This window comes from Leptodactylus fuscus, chromosome 3 (genome assembly GCF_031893055.1).
Source record: "Leptodactylus fuscus isolate aLepFus1 chromosome 3, aLepFus1.hap2, whole genome shotgun sequence".
NCBI lineage: Eukaryota > Metazoa > Chordata > Amphibia > Anura > Leptodactylidae > Leptodactylus > Leptodactylus fuscus.
In genome coordinates this window covers 120,060,853-120,085,428 of record NC_134267.1, presented here as the reverse complement: position 1 = coordinate 120,085,428, position 24,576 = coordinate 120,060,853, and the positions used below count along the sequence as shown (strand labels likewise).

At 44.9% G+C, this 24,576-nt stretch overlaps 1 protein-coding gene and 1 non-coding gene across 2 annotated transcripts in view; both read right to left on the bottom strand.

Moving 5' to 3' along the window:
• RNGTT (RNA guanylyltransferase and 5'-phosphatase) overlaps positions 1-24,576 on the bottom strand; it is a 298,212-nt gene that overhangs the window by 150,565 nt on the left and 123,071 nt on the right. The gene's annotated exons all lie outside the window — the stretch shown is intronic.
• On the bottom strand, positions 16,455-16,561 carry LOC142198753 (U6 spliceosomal RNA). The gene has a single exon (XR_012715395.1). It is a non-coding gene; the product is annotated as a U6 spliceosomal RNA (small nuclear RNA).

Sequence of the window (24,576 nt, the reverse complement as noted above, 5' to 3'; positions counted from 1 at the left end):
TTCAAACATCAGACATTCCCTAAAATGGTAGCAATAAAATTTACATCTGGTTCCACAAAAAGACACGGTATGCTGCCCCATATGCGGAAATATAAAAAGTTACGGGTTTAACATTGAATACAAAACAAAATGAACAAAACAAAACAATGATGTGATATCTGTTCTGTGTTTTGTTAAGAATAATATCTAGTTATATAAGATTTCTAAATCATTGCATTCTTGTTTTCTTTCCAAGTTACACAGCAACCCAAGTTTTTGGAACTGGCATTGTAGAAAAAAAAAAATATGAGCCACAAAAATTAAAAGAAAAAAAAAGTTTAATGCAAATATTAAATCAGTAACAAAATACAGATCATAGATTCCTTTTTAATGTTAACGCAGCAAGGCTGTCGCTGCACAAAATATAACAAGGATTACTGATCCTCTCAAAGATAGCTAAATGTGTACTAGGCATATTCGGAAACAATGGTGACTTGGACCCACCAGAGGTAAAATGTGGCACACATGCATAAAACTTATTTTCTAAGTACCGTATATACTCTAGTATAAGCCGACCCGAATATAAGCCGAACTGGGAAAACTTATTGACTCGAGTATAAGCCTAGGGGGGAAATGCAACAGCTACTGGAAAATTTCAAAAATTAAAATGGTCAGAGTTTTTGGGTGCAGTAGATGCTGGGTGCTGGGAAAGGGGAGGGGGTGTTTTGGTTGTCTGTATGCCCCTTCCCTGAGCTTGAGGACTGTTTTTTCTTCCCCCACTTGGAATTCAGCCTGGCTGAATATAGGGGATCTGCAGTGCTCCTATTAACCCCTTCCCGACAGAACAGGAGCACTGCAGATACCCTATATTCAGTAGAACGGGCACTGTCAGGCACAGGGATACCTAATGTGTATGTGTTTCAGAGTCATTTTTTACTTTTATATGTATTCTAGGGAAAGGACTGATTTAGAACTTTTATTTTTTTATTTTGTAAAATCTTCTTTTCCTTTTTGCACTATTTTATGGGAGATTCTATACATTGATATGGTGGCTGGTCATAGACCCCCCCCCCCCCCCCTAAAATTTTTTATTTATTTTTTTGCTGACTCGAGTATGAGCCAAGGGGGGCTTTTTCAGCACAAACACTGGGCTGAAAAATTCGGCTTATACTCGAGTATATACGGTATTTTGGATTTGGTACAGTTTAAGACAGTCTAGTCTGTACGGTCTGAAATTTAATGTGGGGTAGATTTATGAAGACTGTTGTTTTCAGTACCAGTCCTCATATCTCTTGTGCTGGCCTGATTTATGAGGAGGTGCGCATTCCACCAGGCCTGTAGCGCCTACACCGAAATCTATACCATCTCATAACATCATTGCAGCTTACAGCAGACTTCTGACATACGTGATAACAAATCTGAAGGGCAACTCACGCCTCTTTCCAGAACCAGGCAAGGGCAAAGTTTTAAAAAGGAAGAAAAAAAAAAAAAAAAAATAGTAGAAAAATTAAATCCCAACAGGCCCGAGGGGTCAGACAAGGCTGTAGCCTGAGCCCAACGCTCTTCAACATCTATATCAATGAACTGGCTACAGCCCTGGAGGCCTCACCAACCCCAGGCCTCACCCTGAACGACCGGGAGGTGAAGTTCCTGCTATACGCCGACGACCTCCTACTCCTGGCCCCCACCGAGAAAGACCTCCAAGAAAGCCTGTCAGTGCTGGGAAAATTCAGCACCACATGGGCCCTACCCATCAACCAGAAGAAGACCAAAGTCATGGCATTTCAGAAGAAGGGCCACAATCAAGCCTCCACCCCACAATTCACACTGAACGGCTCCACACTGGAGAAAACCAACAGCTACACCTACCTGGGGCTGGAACTCAGCCAATCAGGAAGCTTCAAAGCAGCAATAGAAACCCTGAAAGCAAAAGCCTGCAGAACCTTCTACGCCATCAGAAGACAACTGTATCACCTCAAACCACCGGTGAGGGTCTGGCTGAAGATATTCGACGCTGTCATCTCCCCGATCCTTCTCTATGGCAGCGAGGTTTGGGGCCCAGCCACCTACCCAGACCAGTCAAAGTGGGATTCCAGCCCAACAGAGAACTTCCACCTGGAGTTCTGCAAATACCTGCTCCATGTCCATCGCAACACCACCAACATGGCCTGCAGGGCAGAGCTAGGCAGACTCCCCCTATGGCTCACCATACAGAAGAGGGCGCTAGCTTTCCAGGCACACATGCAGGGGAGCAAGCCCGACTCCTACCACCACCACCAAGCATGGCTAAGCCACCTGAGCAAACCAGACACCCACCAACCAAACAGCAGCCAACCACCAAACCAAAAACACCAACAGATGATAACCAAAGCCGAAATAAAGGCGACCACAGAGGCAAACAGAGAGCGGTACATTAAAGAATGGAGAAACGAAATAAATAACTCCAAGAAACTCACCGTGTACCAATCCCTACAAAGGGACTACACCATGGCCACCTACCTGGAGAGAATACGCCACCCCAAGCACAGACAGACCCTGAGCCGGTACAGACTGAGTGCCCACAACCTAGAGATAGAGACGGGGCGATACAGGCAGACGTACAAGCCACGGGAGAACAGACTGTGCCAGAACTGTGACCAGGGGGCCCTAGAAGACGAGACCCACTTCCTGCTACACTGCACCAAATACTCAGCTGTGAGGGCCGTCTACTACCAAAGACTCTCTGCCCACATCCCAGACTTCATATCTGCAGACGAGAAGAGGAAACTCTACATCCTACTGGGAGAAGAAGAGGCCACTGTGGAGATCGCTGCCCAATACGTGTCCAGCTGTCACCAAACAAGAGGAAGATGAGACTCCACGGACTGTTATATTTATCCCAATACACCCGCCCCGCCCCACCCCACCCCCACCGCCAACCCCACCTCCCCATATAGCGGTCACCAACGAAGAGGAAGATGAGACTCCATGGACTGTTATAACCCAAACCACCCCCCATACCCACCACCCACCCAACCCAACTCCCCCCCCCCCCCCCCCGCTTTACTAGCTTTGGCAATGCCAAATACCTATTCGGACGTGCCAATAAAGCTTTTTTGATTTGATTTGAAATCCCAATTTCTTGTGCCCAACTTTTTCATCCTTTGTAAAATTTGCATGCAAGGAATGACAGATCTTCCCAAATTAGTTTATCTGCCTTGCTTTGCACGTAATAAAACCTGCCTACTGATGGATAACTTGTAACATTTAATTCAGCCATGCCTAGTGTTTAACTGCATTTGTTTGATTAAATAGGAACTAGAAATCAATTAATGACAACGACATCAATTTGGAGTCTTTGCTGCCAAAATTGAGATTAAAAAGAGAAACGCTATCAGCAATAGGGGGAGATTAAGAAACAGAAACATAAGCTGAAAGACTGAGTTAATAAATTATGTTAAAATAATTTTTAGCAATGTAGCTTTTATCTAAGATACGAATGCGGAGCTGCAGCACAATAATTTTTTCTCGGTATACACCACTGATTAAGTTTTAATATATTCACTTGCCAAGCATAGCATGTGGAAAACAACTTAATCTTGGATATCATTATTCACAGCAATCACTAGTGCAGGATTTTTGCCGTTTTCATTACAGTGTCAATTTCATATATACCAGATGCATATTTGAAACATTTCCATTAAAAAGTTTTCCAAGACGTCCAAATCCCGAACCCTTACATCTAAACAAGACTTGCTCTAGTACGCTAACCGGTCAGTGTAATGTAATACTCCACAAGTATTACATGAGTTTTTACAAATTCAAATCAGCTTTTTAATATATTTATTTATTTATTTATTTATTTATTTATAAAAAAAAAAGGTCTTTTTGAAGGTATCCAAATTTTACATTTGTTTCACAATGCTTACAAGTGATAAAGGTAAGCTGGAGATGATCCTACAGGGTGTTCTAGAAATCCTGCAGGAAACAGAGGGTTTCATTTCCAGCCTTTAAGCAGTAATAAGACTGATTTATGGCAGTTACATGACACCTCTCAGTACTTCTGACTGTAACATGGCCTGAAATGAAGATGTTGTTCCATTACAGATACCTATCCTCTATCCTACCCTCATAGCTCTCACATGTCTGGGGGTTCGAACGCAAGTCCTCCGGGTAATAAAAAGTCTCCTCGATTTCTCACTGAGGATGAAGCTCCAGTGAGCTTGCTTGACCAGCGCTCCATTCACCTTTACAGGGTTTCTGGAGAATTCGGTCCCAGTATCCCCATAGCAGTGAATGTTGTGCTGGTCACACAAGTGAACTGGCTTTTCATATAATTTCAAAAGTATGTATTGAAATGTTGCAAAAACATTAAACATAGGATGCATAAAGACTAGAGATGAGCGAACACTAAAATGTTCGAGGTTCGAAATTCGATTCGAACAGCCGCTCACTGTTCGAGTGTTCGAATGGGTTTCGAACCCCATTATAGTCTATGGGGAACATAAACTCGTTAAGGGGGAAACCCAAATTCGTGTCTGGAGGGTCACCAAGTCCACTATGACACCCCAGGAAATGATACCAACACCCTGGAATGACACTGGGACAGCAGGGGAAGCATGTCTGGGGGCATAAAAGTCACTTTATTTCATGGAAATCCCTGTCAGTTTGCGATTTTCGCAAGCTAACTTTTCCCCATAGAAATGCATTGGCCAGTGCTGATTGGCCAGAGTACGGAACTCGACCAATCAGCGCTGGCTCTGCTGGAGGAGGCGGAGTCTAAGATAGCTCCACACCAGTCTCCATTCAGGTCCGACCTTAGACTCCGCCTCCTCCGGCAGAGCCAGCGCTGATTGGCCGAAGGCTGGCCAATGCATTCCTATGCGAATGCAGACTTAGCAGTGCTGAGTCAGTTTTGCTCAACTACACATCTGATGCACACTCGGCACTGCTACATCAGATGTAGCAATCTGATGTAGCAGAGCCGAGGGTGCACTAGAACCCCTGTGCAAACTCAGTTCACGCTAATAGAATGCATTGGCCAGCGCTGATTGGCCAATGCATTCTATTAGCCCGATGAAGTAGAGCTGAATGTGTGTGCTAAGCACACACATTCAGCACTGCTTCATCAAGCCAATACAATGCATTAGCCAGTGCTGATTGGCCAGAGTACGGAATTCGGCCAATCAGCGCTGGCCAATGCATTCTATTAGCCCGATGAAGTAGAGCTGAATGTGTGTGCTAAGCACACACATTCAGCACTGCTTCATCAAGCCAATACAATGCATTAGCCAGTGCTGATTGGCCAGAGTACGGAATTCGGCCAATCAGCGCTGGCTCTGCTGGAGGAGGCGGAGTCTAAGGTCGCTCCACACCAGTCTCCATTCAGGTCCGACCTTAGACTCCGCCTCCTCCGGCAGAGCCAGCGCTGATTGGCCGAAGGCTGGCCAATGCATTCCTATGCGAATGCAGACTTAGCAGTGCTGAGTCAGTTTTGCTCAACTACACATCTGATGCACACTCGGCACTGCTACATCAGATGTAGCAATCTGATGTAGCAGAGCCGAGGGTGCACTAGAACCCCTGTGCAAACTCAGTTCACGCTAATAGAATGCATTGGCCAGCGCTGATTGGCCAATGCATTCTATTAGCCCGATGAAGTAGAGCTGAATGTGTGTGCTAAGCACACACATTCAGCACTGCTTCATCAAGCCAATACAATGCATTAGCCAGTGCTGATTGGCCAGAGTACGGAATTCGGCCAATCAGCGCTGGCTCTGCTGGAGGAGGCGGAGTCTAAGGTCGGACCTGAATGGAGACTGGTGTGGAGCGATCTTAGACTCCGCCTCCTCCAGCAGAGCCAGCGCTGATTGGCCGAATTCCGTACTCTGGCCAATCAGCACTGGCTAATGCATTGTATTGGCGTGATGAAGCAGTGCTGAATGTGTGTGCTTAGCACACACATTCAGCTCTACTTCATCGGGCTAATAGAATGCATTGGCCAGCGCTGATTGGCCGAATTCCGTACTCTGGCCAATCAGTGCTGGCCAATGCATTCTATTAGCTTGATGAAGCAGAGTGTGCACAAGGGTTCAAGCGCACCCTCGGCTCTGATGTAGCAGAGCCGAGGCTGCACAAGGGTTCAAGCGCACCCTCGGCTCTGATGTAGGAGAGCCGAGGGTGCACTTGAACCCTTGTGCAGCCTCGGCTCTGCTACATCAGAGCCGAGGGTGCGCTTGAACCCTTGTGCACACTCTGCTTCATCAAGCTAATAGAATGCATTGGCCAGCGCTGATTGGCCAATGTATTCTATTAGCCTGATGAAGTAGAGCTGAATGTGTGTGCTAAGCACACACATTCAGCTCTACTTCATCGGGCTAATAGAATGCATTGGCCAGCGCTGATTGGCCAGAGTACGGAACTCGACCAATCAGCGCTGGCTCTGCTGGAGGAGGCGGAGTCTAAGATCGCTCCACACCAGTCTCCATTCAGGTCCGACCTTAGACTCCGCCTCCTCCAGCAGAGCCAGCGCTGATTGGCCGAATTCCGTACTCTGGCCAATCAGCACTGGCTAATGCATTGTATTGGCTTGATGAAGCAGTGCTGAATGTGTGTGCTTAGCACACACATTCAGCTCTACTTCATCGGGCTAATAGAATGCATTGGCCAATCAGCGCTGGCCAATGCATTCTATTAGTGTGAACTGAGTTTGCACAGGGGTTCTAGTGCACCCTCGGCTCTGCTACATCAGATTGCTACATCTGATGTAGCAGTGCCGAGTGTGCATCAGATGTGTAGTTGAGCAAAACTGACTCAGCACTGCTAAGTCTCTGCATTCGCATAGGAATGCATTGGCCAGCCTTCGGCCAATCAGCGCTGGCTCTGCCGGAGGAGGCGGAGTCTAAGGTCGGACCTGAATGGAGACTGGTGTGGAGCGATCTTAGACTCCGCCTCCTCCAGCAGAGCCAGCGCTGATTGGTCGAGTTCCGTACTCTGGCCAATCAGCGCTGGCCAATGCATTCTATTAGCCCGATGAAGTAGAGCTGAATGTGTGTGCTTAGCACACACATTCAGCTCTACTTCATCAGGCTAATAGAATACATTGGCCAATCAGCGCTGGCCAATGCATTCTATTAGCTTGATGAAGCAGAGTGTGCACAAGGGTTCAAGCGCACCCTCGGCTCTGATGTAGCAGAGCTGAGGGTGCACAAGGGTTCAAGTGCACCCTCGGCTCTCCTACATCAGAGCCGAGGGTGCGCTTGAACCCTTGTGCAGCCTCGGCTCTGCTACATCAGAGCCGAGGGTGCGCTTGAACCCTTGTGCACACTCTGCTTCATCAAGCTAATAGAATGCATTGGCCAGCGCTGATTGGCCAGAGTACGGAATTCGGCCAATCAGCGCTGGCCAATGCATCCCTATGGGAAAAAGTTTATCTCACAAAAATCACAATTACACACCCGATAGAGCCCCAAAAAGTTATTTTTAATAACATTCCCCCCTAAATAAAGGTTATCCCTAGCTATCCCTGCCTGTACAGCTATCCCTGTCTCATAGTCACAAAGTTCACATTCTCATATGACCCGGATTTGAAATCCACTATTCGTCTAAAATGGAGGTCACCTGATTTCGGCAGCCAATGACTTTTTCCAATTTTTTTCAATGCCCCCAGTGTCGTAGTTCCTGTCCCACCTCCCCTGCGCTGTTATTGGTGCAAAAAAGGCGCCAGGGAAGGTGGGAGGGGAATCGAATTTTGGCGCACTTTACCACGTGGTGTTCGATTCGATTCGAACATGGCGAACACCCTGATATCCGATCGAACATGTGTTCGATAGAACACTGTTCGCTCATCTCTAATAAAGACAATAGTAATATAAATGTCAAAAAAGGAAAGCAAAGTAGATATAAAATTTGAAAATTGTTATATACTGGGGCTTCTTAGAAAAAAGGAATAATAAAAAAAAAAAGTTACTAAAATCATAAACCAAAATAGGAAAAGACAGAGGGAGGGAATGTAAAGGAATAATGAAGGGTGGGGGGAGGGCCCTGCATAAGAGGGAAGGGGGGGGGGGGTCACTAGAGGTATTCTCAACCTCACCACTCAATCAGAGCTGGAGACAGTATGGCAGACCTGGGATACCAGACCTATTAACCCAGGGAGCCCAAATGTTATCAAAAAACAAGAGTGTGTTGGAGATAGTGGCATTAATTTTCTCATGTAACATGACAGTATTAACAGGCCAGACAACATCGGTCACTAAAAGAGAAGATTTTCCCCAATTGAAAGCGATGTGAATTCGAGTGGCCATCAAAATATATTGAAGTAATTTAAATTGGGCAAATTTAAGGTAGGAGGCTTAAGATTGAGAATAAAGGTAGGGGCAGGAAGGAATGACTAAAAAAAAGTAGTTGTGTCCGTTTATGAATGATTGTCCAAAAGTGTCAGGTATGAGGGCAGGTACGTAAGGCATTACAACCCCTAAAACAGAGGGGTTGGGATAGGATGTTGATCCCAGGGCTTAGTCCCTTTGCTATATTTGGAGTTGCGCAAAATTTATTTACTGTAATGGGGAAATTGGTGTCAGTCTCATGGGTTTCATTTGCCTTCCCCTGGATCAACTTGGTAGGTTTGTAGGTTGGATAACATGGACTTATGTCTTTATCCAACCCTGTACATTGTTTCCAGTATCAACTTGAAACAACTCTGGACCATATGTAGAACAAATAGCAGCATAATTGAGTTTTCTTCACTTGTTCAATATGATTAACACAATGTGATGTACATTCTTCCCAGTCCCAAGCTCTTCTCCACTGGGTCACAGATAAACTCACCTATAAATCATCTTACCTCTATCTAAAAGACAGTTCAGACAGATTTGGAAGCATTTTTAGCTAGTTTATTTCTGTATCATTTTTTGACTGTCAATTATTTTCATGTTTAGATTCATAGTATGCTGCTTTGAGGAGAACTTGGCAGATGAGAAGAAGCACACGATTCTAAGAGTACTCAAGACTTACCCGATGTATTAAGTTCTGGAAATGTCTAAGGAAGACTGACAATAATGCACAAAGAAAGTTGTAATTGAATGAATCTTACTATTTGTGAATGTAATGATGATATATGTAAGCTATTACAATATTCGAGTAGAAGGATGTATTTAATGGGGAAATTGTAAAACTGAAAAAAGATTTCAGCCCCCAATAGCCTGATTCCAAAGTGGGATATGGTTGGGTATAGAGACATACAGGTTCCATATGATGTGCTGTTGCACTTTGCCCTTGTAGTTACCAAAGCTTGCAACTGTAGATAAGTCTAACAAACAGGGAAGCCAAGGAAGTGTTGCATCCCAGAACAGAGACATTTCAATGAAACCCTTGATGAGTGTGGGACGAGCACTAATAATGCAAGAGAAGCAACACAATTGACCATAGGATGTCCTGAACATATCTTTGCTAGTAGTGATATGAGCGACACTAGCAGCTTAATGACCAATCATCATATATGATGGCTCCCCAAATCAGCAGCTGGGACAGTGTTTTGCTCCATAGCAAAGCCAGGATTGGATTGAAGAGGTCACCATGGTGCCTTCATATCCAAACCCAACAGTCATTGGATTCCAAATAGGATTTAGATTTGTCACTAAAGAGCATACCTGCTGCTAAGTGAAATGATCCAGAAAGAGATAGCAATGTGTAAAGGTATCACCCTTGCCTGGATTGTAGACATGGAAACTCTGGGAACTGCTCACATTTGTCATCACATCAAACAATCCTTTCAACTAGTTGTCTGGGTCATCCAAAGTTTTTTGGCCATGTGTGTGCCTTCGTGTACTCACTCAACCCAAAATCTCCTAACACCTAGGTTGCAACGGCTATCCTTCTCTCCAAAATCCAAAGATATACCCCCTCACAAAATTTGTCAGCTACCAAAATGAGTGGTGAGAGAACCTTGTTTAATCTATGTTTCTACCTACTCAAAGAGGTACACTACCCAAAAATAGCCTCTGGGAGTCTTTTTTATAGGGCAGCAGGGGAATTACTTTTACGGCCTCTTGTGGCAAGACCTGTAACCATTTAAATATGTGCCTGAGACATAAATGCATGCCAAGTTTTAAGTATCTGACATTTCTATCTGATTGCATTTTTTTTCTCAATGAATAAATGTATAAAAGCACTATGGCATCAATTGGAAAGTTACCAAAACCAACTCTTATGTTTCATTTCCCTCCATGAAAAGTTCAGCAAAGGTAGCTCAATACTAATTCACCTACATTGTATTGTAGTATAGGGAGATTATGCTGAGCAGCATTATACCTTTAGAAGATCTAACAGATCCATCAGAAGGCTGAAGTGCAATGGGATGTGCTGCAGCCTCCAAGGGCTATGTGTTCAGGTTTGAACATCTAAAATTCTGGCATGTCCCAATGCACATGAGTCTGATTTGCAGCATACCTGGTTTACTTACAGGTTAAGTATGCACAAAGAAGATTGCTATGCCGCTGTACCACACACAGTAAGAATTTGACAGACCGAGAAAAAAAAACCCAAAAAACCCCAAAAAAACCCTATCAAGTTGCTTGTTGAAAATATAGTTCATAAGTGGTCACACAGAATATGTCAGTGTCACCAAGGGACGCAGAGTTGAAATGAGAAACCAGAGGGCAAAATTATACAAAAAAAATCCACAGTTAATTTTCAAGGGCTTAAAATTCTATGTGTTTTCAATACTTACTAGGGTACCACCTACACAATATCTTATTGTTTATGCTCTGCTTTTCATATTGCACAATGAACATGGACATATTGTCATTATGGATCTGTCAACATAAAGTTCAACTGTTTTCCAGACATCAACAGACTGCAAGAAATTACATTTAATTCAAATTATACATGCTATTTTGGTCTTGATATATTCATTGCATTAAGGTTAGCAATTATATTTTATAAGCGTTTGGACTTGAGCTGTCAATAGCAATGTAACCTTGAACAACTCTTCAGAATCTACACTTCAGAAAGATGCTTTCTTGTATGAAAAACTGCATTGTTACTTTGCAAATGCTATATTCTAAGCATAAGTGACACAAGTGGCTTTAGCAATCTTATAATCCCTATAAAATAAACTACATTGTATATACAGGGAATTCAGAATATAGAAATTAGAAGTCTCTACATTTTTAAAATGGAAAAATGTTTTGCACCATCAAAAACTGTTAGACCCTCTTCATGACATGGAGTGGCAAGTCTTCTACCCAAGCAGAACGGAGCCATCACAGATTGATTCATCTATGGTAAAATAGTTTTCTTTTCCCCTGAGCAGCACATCCCCTACCAACAGATAAGATTGCTGGAGAGGCCTTTATTAAAGATTATTAGAATGGGGGTCTCCTAATCAGCTGCGTGAACAGAGTGGTAGTGAAATGCATGACAACTGCTCCATTCACTTCTATGAGCTATCACTATTTCCATCAGTTTGTCTTTAAAGGGGTTCTCCCATCTCAAACAGGCTGCCTGCAGTATGTGCTTCTCACTTTCTGTATTTCTCTTCCCTCTCCCTCCTGCTGAACGGTACACACAACAATTCTGCAGGTCAGATAAGCTGCAGATTCTTGTACAGAATGGACAGGGCTTCATCAGGAAAATGCAGACACTGAGTAAGTGATGTCACTTGTCCTATCTCTCAGGTCTGTGGTTATAGCAAAGCAGTGAAAACAATGGGAGGAATAAATTCACATAGCAGGCAAACAAAGCAGCATTTCTAAAACAATATGTTTAAAAGGCTTCAATTTACTTAAGCTACCAGTATTGATCAGATCCTTGAGATGGGACAACACCTATAAGCATGGATATCGGCATGGCTTGGCAAAGAAAGAGGTCTGAGAAACCCTGGTCAACCTCAGAAACAACAAAAAAAAAAAAAAGAAGTTAAAGATTTCTAAATAAAGAATAAAATGTCTCTTTCAAAGGAGTTTCAGCAAGAACAAGTTGTGAGAGCCTTTGTATCCTAAACACACCTTTGTTTCAGAAATCAAAGCTTAGTACTGAAATATTTATGTGAATTTACACCAAAGTCTATAGACAAACAGCTCTTCTACAAAAGAAGTGTTCAGCTCACTGGCTCCAGATCTAGACACCTAACAGGGCAAAAGCCTTTAAAGTCATTACAATGCCAGCTGATGGCTACACATTATTAATGTTACTTAATTGCAGCTGCCTGAAATGCTTGAACCGGACAAGCTGCAAATCTAGCCTAAGGGAGTTCTATTATTTCAGGCTCTAATAAATAGAATCAGACACTTTCCATTTGGCCCACTCCAATCAACTTATGTTGTATCGCATACATGACTAAAAGGACTAGAAAACTTGTGACAGCGCAGCTCATTTCACTATATATAGTTCATAGTTTGCTTAAGTCATCCCCCTAATAAGAGAAAAAAAACATTACATTAGACATACATAACTAGCATATTGCTCATCTTTATAAACTTGACTAATCCTTTAAGCATGCAGCACATTATTAACCCGCAGCAATTTTTTGACGTTTCACTCCCTGCTTTCCAAAAGACATGATTTTTTTTTTTTTTTTTCCGTTCACAAAGCTGTAAGAGGGCTGAATTTTAATTGGACAAATTGTACCAATAGTAATATTTAATACTAGCATTACCCGCGACTTTGTCCGCGGCCTCCTCACCCCCCTGCAGCGCCGCCCCGTCCCCCTCCTTTGCCTTGTGGCCGCAGTGGGCCCTTCCAACACCAATGCGCCCATGGACCCCTGGGCCCCCACCCTGCGCCCCCGCTCGTACCCTTCCACCCCACCTTTTTCCATACCTGCTCCTTTCTCCCCCTCCTACCTGCGACCTCTGGCCCCCTGACACCCCCCCCCCCACCCCCACCCGCGACCTCGGTCCCCCTTTCCCCCCCCCACTCGAACCTGCATCCTCGGCCTCAGCCCATCCCGGGTGCCGAGGTTACAGGGGTGCATAGGGTCGCCAGACCGTGCAGCGCAGCTGCTGCGGCCATGCATGGCGCGCAGCACAGGTAGAGGGCGGTTTGCGGGAGTTCAGTACAGTTTCCTCTACCCACTCCACGCCGCACTCCAGTGATGCCGGCATGCATGACGCCGTTTTCTTCCTGTCACTGTGCGGCCGGCTTGTAGCTCTATAGCTCCACCCCCGCAGTTGCCTGGTCCGATCGGAACCCCGTGCCTGACGTCATCTCAGGTCCTTCAGCCTACACCAACTGTGAATTCGGTGCTCGTGGTCAGCAAACCCAGCAATATGCTGTTGATGATGATGACTCAGCTTTCTATTTGCACACACATAGGAGATAATAGCAGGGACGAGTGCTGCTGGGAACTTCCTGTGCTGTCTGAAAGCTCATTAGCATATGAATAAAAACGTGCTTATTCAGAAACCACTGAGGCAATCTACATACTAAAGGTAGGTGTGGAATAGACTTTCTAAAGGCTATACAAGGGTGTGATTAGTTAAAAATGACTTTTCCCAATGATAGAGCCCCTTTAAGACTATGCAAGGTTATTCCGTTCATTTAGAGGGATGTGTGACTGCAGACCACATCTTTGAATGATGTTAAAAAATAAAGCACTTCTTAATGCACATACATGCAGAGGCGCATATTTCCATATTTCTTTCACAAGTCTAATGACTAGAAATAATCATCTTCAAACTGGAAATGCCAAAAGAAACTGCAGGTCACATAGCTTTTATAACATCCTTTCTAGCTGTTCCTATTCATGAAATGTACCCATCATACAGCAGTTACCAGATGGTTTAAAAGCAATGTGTGGATGTAAACCTGCTTTAATGACTCTTTGATAGAGAGAAAGGAGAATGCTTTGCTGGCCTTGAGAGATCTGAAGCAAGAAAAAGTATGACTACAGGTCAAATGACATCAAATACCCAAAGAATGTATTTAGAAGGCAGCATTACAGTTTTGCTGATATATTACCGCTATAAATTGGATTTGTCGTGTGTCCTGTTTCAGTGCGAAAAGTTCAAGGTTTATGGGACAAATGAAGTAGAAATTAGTTACAGTAGAGGTTCAAGAACTCTACGGCATCTGGTAGTCTATTAAAGATGCAGAACCAAAAAAAACAAAACAAAACCGGTTATGGCACTATTGTTAGTTAAATACAGCATAGTGTACAAAGAACGACAAACTAAGGCCAGATATCCATGCCCAGGTTTTTTGTTGTCATTTTTGAAGCCAAAACCATGTGTGGCTCATAAATGGGGAGAAAATATGTGGGACATGTGCTGCTACTCTTCTTCTGGCCAAGTCACTCTTGGTTTTGGTTTTACAAAAAAAAAAAAAAAAGTTCAAAGTAACCCCCCCCCCCCCCCTTTGCCAAAACAAACATTTGGTAACCCAGTGTCCAAAAACGCCCTAACAACAAAACAAACAATTGTTGTTTTGCCTGCGGCCCCCCTCCCCCCACAAATAAAATAATTAAAGTGTGGAATCGCCATAATTGCATCAATCAACACAATATAGCTAACGTATCATTGTGGGCACACAGTGAACGCCTTAAAAAGAAAATCAGTCACAGTATGCGGCACAGCAGTGTGGAGCAAGGGAGCTGCCCTGGGTGCTCCAGATTGCTCACTTACATATTCTGAAATACATGAATATTTCGCTATCAAAGGCGCAAATTTTCATATGGAAAAAGCATTACAATCAGGTGAGCTCGACCTACGTAACTGTGTTGCTGATTTAATATGCTTAACCCTAGAAACAGATTTCCTTTAATATTAAGGAAGAGCAGCAGGGAAGATGCTTAGGTTGAGTTTACACTATATCCCGCTTTCACATTTTGGATGTCTGGATAACGTGTCTTGTTAGGTAGTATTCACTACCTCAGAGTACTAAAATGTCTACAGTTCTATTCTTCCAGTAAATTATAGGGAAGTCTGACCGAGTCCTCTCATACAGAGGAGACTGTTCAGGTCAAAAAAGAAAGCTATATAAAAAGCACTATATCCCCAGCATATCAGACATTGCTACCAGAAAGCTCTTTGCAGCACATTATTAGAAGCAGCTAAAGAATAGCAATTCTTATTTTAGATTCTACCTGTATTTTCAATGGTTAACAAGGAAAATCTTAACATGCACATAGAAAAAAAACAAATATAAAAAAAACAGGTAATGAGTACAATGAGCAGCAGACTGTGACTTTCCTTTATGGCCAATTACGGTAAGCCTTCGTATACGTGTAGTATTATTTATCTATTCACTCACATATATGAATTTGTTTCCTATCTAATGCTATGAACCTTTGTAAGTTACTACTTTGTGTGTTCCACTTTACAAACAATTCCACTTCTAACAGTTATAAAGATGGCGCTGCCAAGATGGCGCCGCATTGAGTGGCTGACTCGATACAGAGCTCCAAGCTGAGAGCAACCTTTATATTTCCTTTTCACTCTTTTTGTCTGTATCTTCAAGAATCCTCTAACCAAGCAAACCAGCACTATGAATTAGCAACTATAAATCGAATGGAAGACCCTGTGTTGTATTTTTTTTCCCTTTTGTTTCTATTGTTAAGGCATGGACAGGACTCAAGACCTGGAGTTTCCTGTGTGCACATGTGCCCGTTACCATCCCCCCACGAGCTAAGGACAGCATGGTCACCATGAGGCAGACAAAGCTGAAGGAGAAACCTGCATGGAAGTGCAGACTTCTTCTTTCAAGGAGATGATTTTTGGTGTCTATTGCTGATGTGTGAAGATACCTACAGCTGACTGGTATTTCTTTCTTTTACTGTGGACACGTGGGACTCTGTTACAGCCTGGGAACATACCATTACCCACCTACCCCATACATTTATGGAAGCTTGGCAAGAGAGCAGCACCATGTCTACCTGGATGGCTTCAGACTTCTTTGTGTAGTAGTACACAGTGGTAAGAAGAAAGGAGGAGGGCTTGTGATGAAGGACATTTGGGGCAATTTTTGTGGTTAATGGACAATAGCGCTGATGCAAGATACCAAACTATCAGCTGTGAGCATGAGATCTCACTACCTACCAAAGGAACTGCCACATGTTATCGTGATAGCTGCATATGTCCCCCACCTCTGCAAAAAAACCCGTTTCTGCCTGTTATATCTACATGCTGTGAGCCCTCCTCATGTCCTCCAAGCATAATCAGGCTGTATTATTGACATCACTTCACACAGAGAACTAAATAATCCTGCAGTGTGTCTTTCTTTTTTTTTTTTTTTAGGTGCTATGATTCCTAGGATTTCTCTATCTGCCATGTGCTTCTATGTGTTTCCTCTCTTGTTATATACTACTGTACCATCTATGAAACTGTATCACTGAAATTTCCCCATTGTGGGACTATTAAAGGATCTTATCTTATAAAGCAGGAACTGAACACTTGGGTTTCTAAAGACTGACGCTGGGTTCAAACTAGCGTTTGGGTCTCCGTTATCAGGTTTCCATCTTAAACCTGTCATGCCGAGTCCGGCCGTGAGCGATTTTTTATTTTTTGGAACGCTTCACGAATTTGCATGTCATCCTTGCGCAGGGGCCATGCTAATCTTCTCTGTATCGTTCCAATTTTAGTATATGTGCTGCCAAAGCGAGCACGCGCCGGTGAGCGTTTTATGCTCTCTGCGGCAGAAAAAAAAAAAAAACGTTTTTTTAAAAACTGGACACTGAGTACTGCATGTGAGACTCTGTGTCCGGTTTTAAAAAAAACGGTTTCGCCGCGGAGAGCATAAAACGCTCACCGGTGCCCACGGCCGGACACTTTTCAAACCCGTTCAAATGAACAGGTTTGAAAGATGCCGGCAGGTTTCCGTCTCCTGCCCTGTTTTGTGCAGGAAACTGAAACCTGCAGAACAGAATCCCGGGCGCAGATGTAAATGAGCTGAGATGGAAAATCTGCTTTGTTGGGGGGGGGTGCCATCACCAGCAGTGTACAAAGCAATATGATATGTAGGTTAGGGTCTCCTGAATCAAACAATGTCCCCTACTAAATTGGACACAAAAATATTGCCATTTTGTCAATATGTAAATAAGCTCCTTGGAGCAAAGAGGATGTTGGGATTTAACTTTTTGGAGGAACGAGGGCGTTACCATTGCTCCAAAAAAGTAATTTGCATATGGACAAAAATAGCGATATCTAGGCAACAGAGGTAACCCTAACCTACTTTTTTGTAGGACAGATAGATATATATATTATTATTATTATTATTATTATTGCTACACATTTTTGAACTTTACGTGGGTGATTTTTCAGCAACATCATATTTGCATAGACTTAAAATGTTTGCATGTGTCATACTGGTATATTGTGTCTTTATGTATGCCATGTTGTGGCACACATAATTTTGGGGGTAGCTCTCCCCCTTCCTCAATGTTCCAGAGCAGCACATCATTAGCAGAGGTAAATTTCTTCTACTTTCGCTACATTGCCACCAAAGAGAACGGACTCAAATACCTTCTCATGTGACCAGTACTCCTTTAGATAAAAAAAGAATTGAACAATGCCAATTTTCAAAAGTATATCGCCAATTGGTTGCACCAGATTCAGGTCTTCCACATGGCACTCTACGCTTGAATCACATGGTCAATAAGTTGATTCCCACAAGAATTTTTTTTTTTATTCCTGAATACAGGACATTATATGGCAGTGCATACTGCATCATACACAGGGACAAAAGTCAGCTGGTGGCATCATGAATGGAAATCAGATGGGCAAATCCTTTTTTTCTCCATTTATAAAAAAGGAACTCTTCACTGTGTAGTAAGCTGCCCTTCCCAACCTGCAGGCTTCACATTACAACCGACCGGGCTATAGAGCACAAAACGCTCGCTATGTGCAATGCAAGTTATGGACCATCACTGTACTCTGCGCTAGTCTTCTTAGCCTCTGATGAACTGGTATAATTCCAGTTGAAACACGTCAGGCTTTTAGGCTCATGGTTTAGCAATCGTTGTCCATGTGTGTCACTTATGTGACTGAATGAAATATGACTGTAGTTGGTTAGACCTAGTTACGGGGTGTAATGTAGGCCCTCCAGTTAGTGGTCAGGTAAGATACCAGACTGGTCCTTTACTGGTCCCAGATAATTTTGCTGTGTATGTGGTTGCCCTAGGTCACTGGGCCTTAAACCGGTGTGGTGTGTATGTGATCTATACTAGCCTTATCCTTATCCTTGGGCCTAATTAGGATTAACTGATTAACCATTGATAAGCTAACCACAAGTTGATCTGCACCAATACACCTTACACATTTTCACACAATGTCATTAGTCTGACCACCACTACTTTGCCCGTCTTGTGGCTCATGAATTGGTCATCCCAAGTTGCTGATATTTAGCTTTTTATCAATATTAATAAAAGTTATATTTTAATGAAATAGTTTATTTTGATTTGATTTATGAGTTAAATTAGGTACATATACCTTTCTATCACCCTACGTATTGTTTGTCTAGTACATACTCACTGACCATTTTCAGTAACAGCGTTAAAAATATTAGTGAGCATCAAATATATTAAAAAGTTTGTGTGAATTTATAAAAAAAAAAAAAAAAAAAAAGAAAAGAAAAGAATAAAAAACAAAACATACATTCTTGATACTGACAATTTATGTACTCGCTCCACTCTGTCTTCCACAGGTTTGCTTCAAGTCGGTAAAATGTCATGCTAAAGCAGTATGTGACAAAGTGACATCTAGCATGACAGATGAACAGAGAACAGACGTTGTAAATAATCATTATTACCATTTCCTTCTACCAAAAAAATCCCACAACAGACAGCTATATCTGACACACTTGGTAGCAAGGATGTGATACTTCCATTTTAAACATGAGAGAAGCAGCTAGGAAAAAAGTTAAAAGTTTAATGGGGGAAAAACATCAGGGTACTTGCCACGATAGAAGACGGATTACCCGGGGATATGTGGGGATATGTGGGGCTATTCCAGAAGACCCTAGTTGATGGCGTAATAGCTTTTGGCACTAGGCATGCTTTTAATACAGACCAGTGGGTTGTTAGTAAGGATCTGATACTTTTATTGATCTGATTATTTAGGTTACAGTTTGTGTATAAGCCCTACTATATGCGTGTGCACAGCAGGCATACAATAAAGCACTGAGAAGGAATAGTCTAGTAAGAATTTTAAGCAGAGATGAGAAATTATGACAAAATTATAGATGTGTCTCCAGTATGCACTGTATATACAGTATACTTGACAAGATGGTACGTTTGCTATAGTAAAATAAATACTCAGACAACAGGCTTAATGCTAGAAATGACAATTATTAAGAAAGCATCTGTCATTTTACACTCCAGCACTTGCACAACTCTGATAATTGCTAAGATATTAATAAAACACCTGTGCAGTCAATAGAGAAGCAGGTGCAGAACACACAGCTTTTCACATACTAAAACGCCAGCAACAACATTAAAAAATTATTTTTAATCCCTGGATAGATTTGGCAACTTAACAAAAATGACCGTGAACAGGCCATACACAATAAGTAAATTAAAATGCATATTAATATATAGATCACAGATAATAATTAGAGATGAGCGAACACTAAAATGTTCGAGGTTCGAAATTCGATTCGAACAGCCGCTCAATGTTCGTGTGTTCGAACGGGTTTCGAACCCCATTATAGTCTATGGGGAACAGATACTCGTTAAGGGGGAAACCCAAATCCGTGTCTGGAGGGTCACCAAGTCCACTATGACACCCCAGGAAATGATGCCAACACCTCTGGAATGACACTGGGACAGCAGGGGAAGCATGTCTGGGGGCATCTAACACACCAAAGACCCTCTATTACCCCAACATCACAGCCTAACAACTACACACTTTACACACTCAATACCACCTCTCTGACAGTAGGAAAACACCTTGAAACATGTGTATTTGGCACTTGCAGTGAGGAGAGCTTGTCACCAGCAGTGAATTTGGCCCTTGTAGTAAGTTGAGGTTGGCACCAACATTTGTTTTGAAAATCAGGGTGGATTGAGCCTCTAACCAGCAGAGTTTGGGCAAATTCATGGTGGAGGGAGCCTCTAAACACCCCAGTTTGGGCAAATTCATGGTGGAGGGAGCCTCTAAAAACCCCAGTTTGGACCAATTCATGGTGGAGGGAGCCTCTAACCAGCCCAGTGTGGGCAAATTCATGGTGGAGGGAGCCTCTAAAAAACCCAGTTTGGACCAATTCATGGTGGAGGGAGCCTCTAACCAGCCCAGTTTGGGCAAATTCATGGTGGAGGGAGCCTCTAAAAAACCCAGTTTGGACCAATTCATGGTGGAGGGAGCCTCTAACCAGCCCAGTTTGGACCAATTAATGGTGGAGGGAGCCTCTAACCAGCCCAGTTTGGACCAATTAATGGTGGAGGGAGCCTCTAACCACCCCAGTTTGGACCAATTCATGGTGGAGGGAGCCTCTAAACAGCCAAGTTTGGACCAATTCATGGTGGAGGGAGCCTCTAAAAACCCCAGTTTGGACCAATTCATGGTGGAGGGAGCCTCTAAACAGCCCAGTTTGGGCAAATTCATGGTGGAGGGAGCCTCTAACCAGCCCAGTTTGGACCAATTAATGGTGGAGGGAGCCTCTAAACAGCCCAGTTTGGACCAATTCATGGTGGAGGGAGCCTCTAAAAAACCCAGTTTGGACCAATTCATGGTGGAGGGAGCCTCTAACCAGCCCAGTTTGGACCAATTAATGGTGGAGGGAGCCTCTAACCAGCCCAGTTTGGACCAATTAATGGTGGAGGGAGCCTCTAACCACCCCAGTTTGGACCAATTCATGGTGGAGGGAGCCTCTAAACAGCCAAGTTTGGACCAATTCATGGTGGAGGGAGCCTCTAAAAACCCCAGTTTGGACCAATTCATGGTGGAGGGAGCCTCTAACCAGCCCAGTTTGGGCAAATTCATGGTGGAGGGAGCCTCTAACCAGCCCAGTTTGGGCAAATTCATGGTGGAGGGAGCCTCTAAACAGCCCAGTTTGGGCAAATTCATGGTGGAGGGAGCCTCTAACCAGCCCAGTTTGGGCAAATTCATGGTGGAGGGAGCCTCTAACCAGCCCAGTTTGGACCAATTAATGGTGGAGGGAGCCGCTAAACAGCCCAGTTTGGGCAAATTCATGGTGGAGGGAGCCTCTAAACAGCCCAGTTTGGACCAATTCATGGTGGAGGGAGCCTCTAAAAAACCCAGTTTGGACCAATTCATGGTGGAGGGAGCCTCTAAACAGCCCAGTTTGGGCAAATTCATGGTGGAGGGAGCCTCTAACCAGCCCAGTTTGGACCAATTAATGGTGGAGGGAGCCTCTAAACAGCCAAGTTTTGGGAAATTCATGGTGGAGGGAGCCTCTAAACAGCCCAGTTTGGGCAAATTCATGGTGGAGGGAGCCTCTAACCAGCCCAGTTTGGACCAATTAATGGTGGAGGGAGCCTCTAAACAGCCCAGTTTGGACCAATTCATGGTGGAGGGAGCATCTAAAAAACCCAGTTTGGACCAATTCATGGTGGAGGGAGCCTCTAACCAGCCCAGTTTGGACCAATTAATGGTGGAGGGAGCCGCTAAACAGCCCAGTTTGGGCAAATTCATGGTGGAGGGAGCCTCTAAACAGCCCAGTTTGGACCAATTCATGGTGGAGGGAGCCTCTAAAAAACCCAGTTTGGACCAATTCATGGTGGAGGGAGCCTCTAAACAGCCCAGTTTGGGCAAATTCATGGTGGAGGGAGCCTCTAACCAGCAGAGTTGTAGGAAAGCAGGGTGGAGGGAGCCTCTAACCAGCAGAGTTGGTGGAAATCAGGGTGGAGGGAGCCTCTAACCAGCAGAGTTGGGGGAAATCATGTTGGAGGGAGCCTAGTATTAGCAGAATTGTGCAACGCTTATGGTGGATGAGTATGAGGATGCGGAGGAATTGGAGAGGTTGAGTACAGACATGGAGTTTCATGTTGGGGTGCTTTACACAGGTGGGCACAAAAATGAAGGCTCTATCCAGTGGTGGTTCATTTTTATCAAAGTGAGCCGGTCGGCACTCTCAGCTGACAGACGGGTGCGCTTGTCAGTGATGATGCCACCGGCTGCACTGAACACCCTCTCAGATAGGACGCTGGCGGCAGGACAGGACAGCACCTCCAAGGCATATAGGGCAAGTTCAAGCCACAGGTCCAACTTCGACACCCAATACGTGTAGGGCGCAGAGGGGTCGGAGAGGACAGGGCTGTGGTCGGAAAGGTATTCACGCAACATGCGCCTATACTTCTCACGCCTGGTGACACTAGGACCCTCCGTGGCGGCACTTTGGCGAGGGGGTGCCATCAAGGTGTCCCAGACCTTAGACAGTGTGCCCCTCATTTGTGTGGACCGGTGAGAACTTGGTTGCCTACTGGAGGAACTGCCCTCCCTGCCGCCAACGTCACATGCTGGAAACATCTCCATCATATTCTGCACCAATTGCCTGTGGCAAGCATTGATGCGATTGGCCCTCCCCTCTACCGGAATAAAAGACGAGATGTTGTTTTTATACCGGGGGTCAAGGATAGCAAAGATCCAGTACTGGTTGTCCTCCATGATTTTGACAATACGCTTGTCGGTTGTAAAGCACCCCAACATGAACTCAGCCATGTCTGCCACAGTGTTAGTTGGCATGACTCCTCTGGCCCCACCGGAAAGTTCAATCTCCATTTCCTCCTCATCCTCCATGTCTACCCATCCGCGCTGCAACAATGGGACGATTCGAAGTTGCCCGGAAGCCTCCTGTATCACCATCACATCATCAGACAACTCTTCTTCCTCCTCCTCCTCCTCCTCCATTAAACGCAGTGAAGCGGACAGATGTGTGGACCTACTCTCCAGCTGTGACGGATCGGATGCTATCCCTAACTCCTCTGTGTGATCTGAGTTATCCCTGATGTCAATCAGGGATTCTCTCAGAACACACAAGAGCGGGATTGTAAGGCTCACCATCGCATCCTCAGAGCTCACCCTCCTTGTGGACTCCTCAAAGACCCGTAGGATGTCACAAAGGTCTCTCATCCATGGCCACTCATGGATGTGAAACTGAGGCAGCTGACTTTGTGGCACCCTAGGGTTTTGTAGCTGGTATTCCATCAAAGGTCTCTGCTGCTCAACCACTCTATTCAACATCTGAAACGTTGAGTTCCAGCGTGTGGGGACGTCGCACAAAAGCCGGTGCTGTGGCACATGCAGGCGTTGCTGGAGAGATTTTAAGCTAGCAGCGGCTACTGTCGACTTGCGAAAGTGGGCGCACATGCGCCGCACTTTCACCAGTAGCTCTGGAACATTGGGGTAACTCTTTAGGAAACGTTGCACCACTAGGTTGAAGACGTGGGCCAGGCATGGAACATGTTGGAGTCCGGCAAGCTCCAGAGCTGCTACCAGGTTCCGGCCGTTATCACAAACGACCATGCCTGGGCCCAGGTGCAGCGGCTCAAACCATATTGCCATCTCATCGAGGAGGGCATCCCTCACCTCGGAGGCAGTGTGCTGTCTGTCCCCCAAGCTGATCAGCTTCAGCACAGCCTGCTGACGTCTACCAACGCCAGTGCTGCAACGTTTCCAACTCGTAGCTGGGGTCAATCTAACAGCGGAGGAGGAGGCGGTGGCGGAGGAGGAGGCGGTAGAGGAGGAGGAGGAGGGGGGTGTTCTTCTCGTGTCCCTGCCAGGAATGTTAGGCGGGGAGACGAGGTACACCGGGCCAGTTTGGGAAGCAGTCCCAGCCTCAACTACATTCACCCAGTGTGCCGTCAGTGAAATGTAGCGTCCCTGTCCGCATGCACTTGTCCACGCGTCGGTGGTCAAGTGGACCTTTGTGCAAAGCGCGGAACTAAGGGCCCGCCTGATGTTGAGTGACACGTGCTGGTGCAAGGCGGGGACGGCACACCGGGAGAAGTAGTGACGGCTAGGGACGGCATAGCGAGGTGCCGCAGTTGCCATCAGGTCCAGGAAGGCGGGAGTTTCAACAAGCCGGAACGCCAACATCTCCTGGGCCAGCAGTTTAGCGATGTTGGCGTTCAAGGCTTGCGCGTGTGGGTGGTTAGCAGTGTATTTCTGCCGCCGCTCCAATGTCTGAGAGATGGTGGGTTGTTGTAAAGAAACGCCTGATGGTGCCTTTGATGGTGCAGGAGAAGGAGATAAGACAGGACCAGGGGAGGATGAGGTAGAAGTCAACAAAGTGGCGGAGGCAGATGAAGTGGTGTCCTGGCTCGTCCTCTGGAGTGCATCGCCAGCACAGTCAGCAGTGGCAGTGGCAGAGGCAGAGGCAGTGGCAGAGGCAGTGGCAGTGGCGTGAACGGCAGGCGGCCTTTGTCCTGCCGTTGCTGCCTGCCACTGATTCCAGTGCTTGGATTCCAAATGACGGCGCATTGAAGTGGTGGACAGGTTGCTCTTCTCAGAGCCCCTAATCAATTTCGAGAGGCAAATTGTGCAGACAACACTATATCTGTCCTCGGCGCATTCCTTGAAAAAACTCCACACCTTCGAGAAACGTGCCCTCGAGGTGGGAGTTTTTCGGGGCTGGGTACGAACTGGAACATCTTGGGAGATTCCGGGTGTGGCCTGGCTTCGCCTAAGCTGCTGACCTCTGCCTCTGCCTCTAGCTACCCTTTTT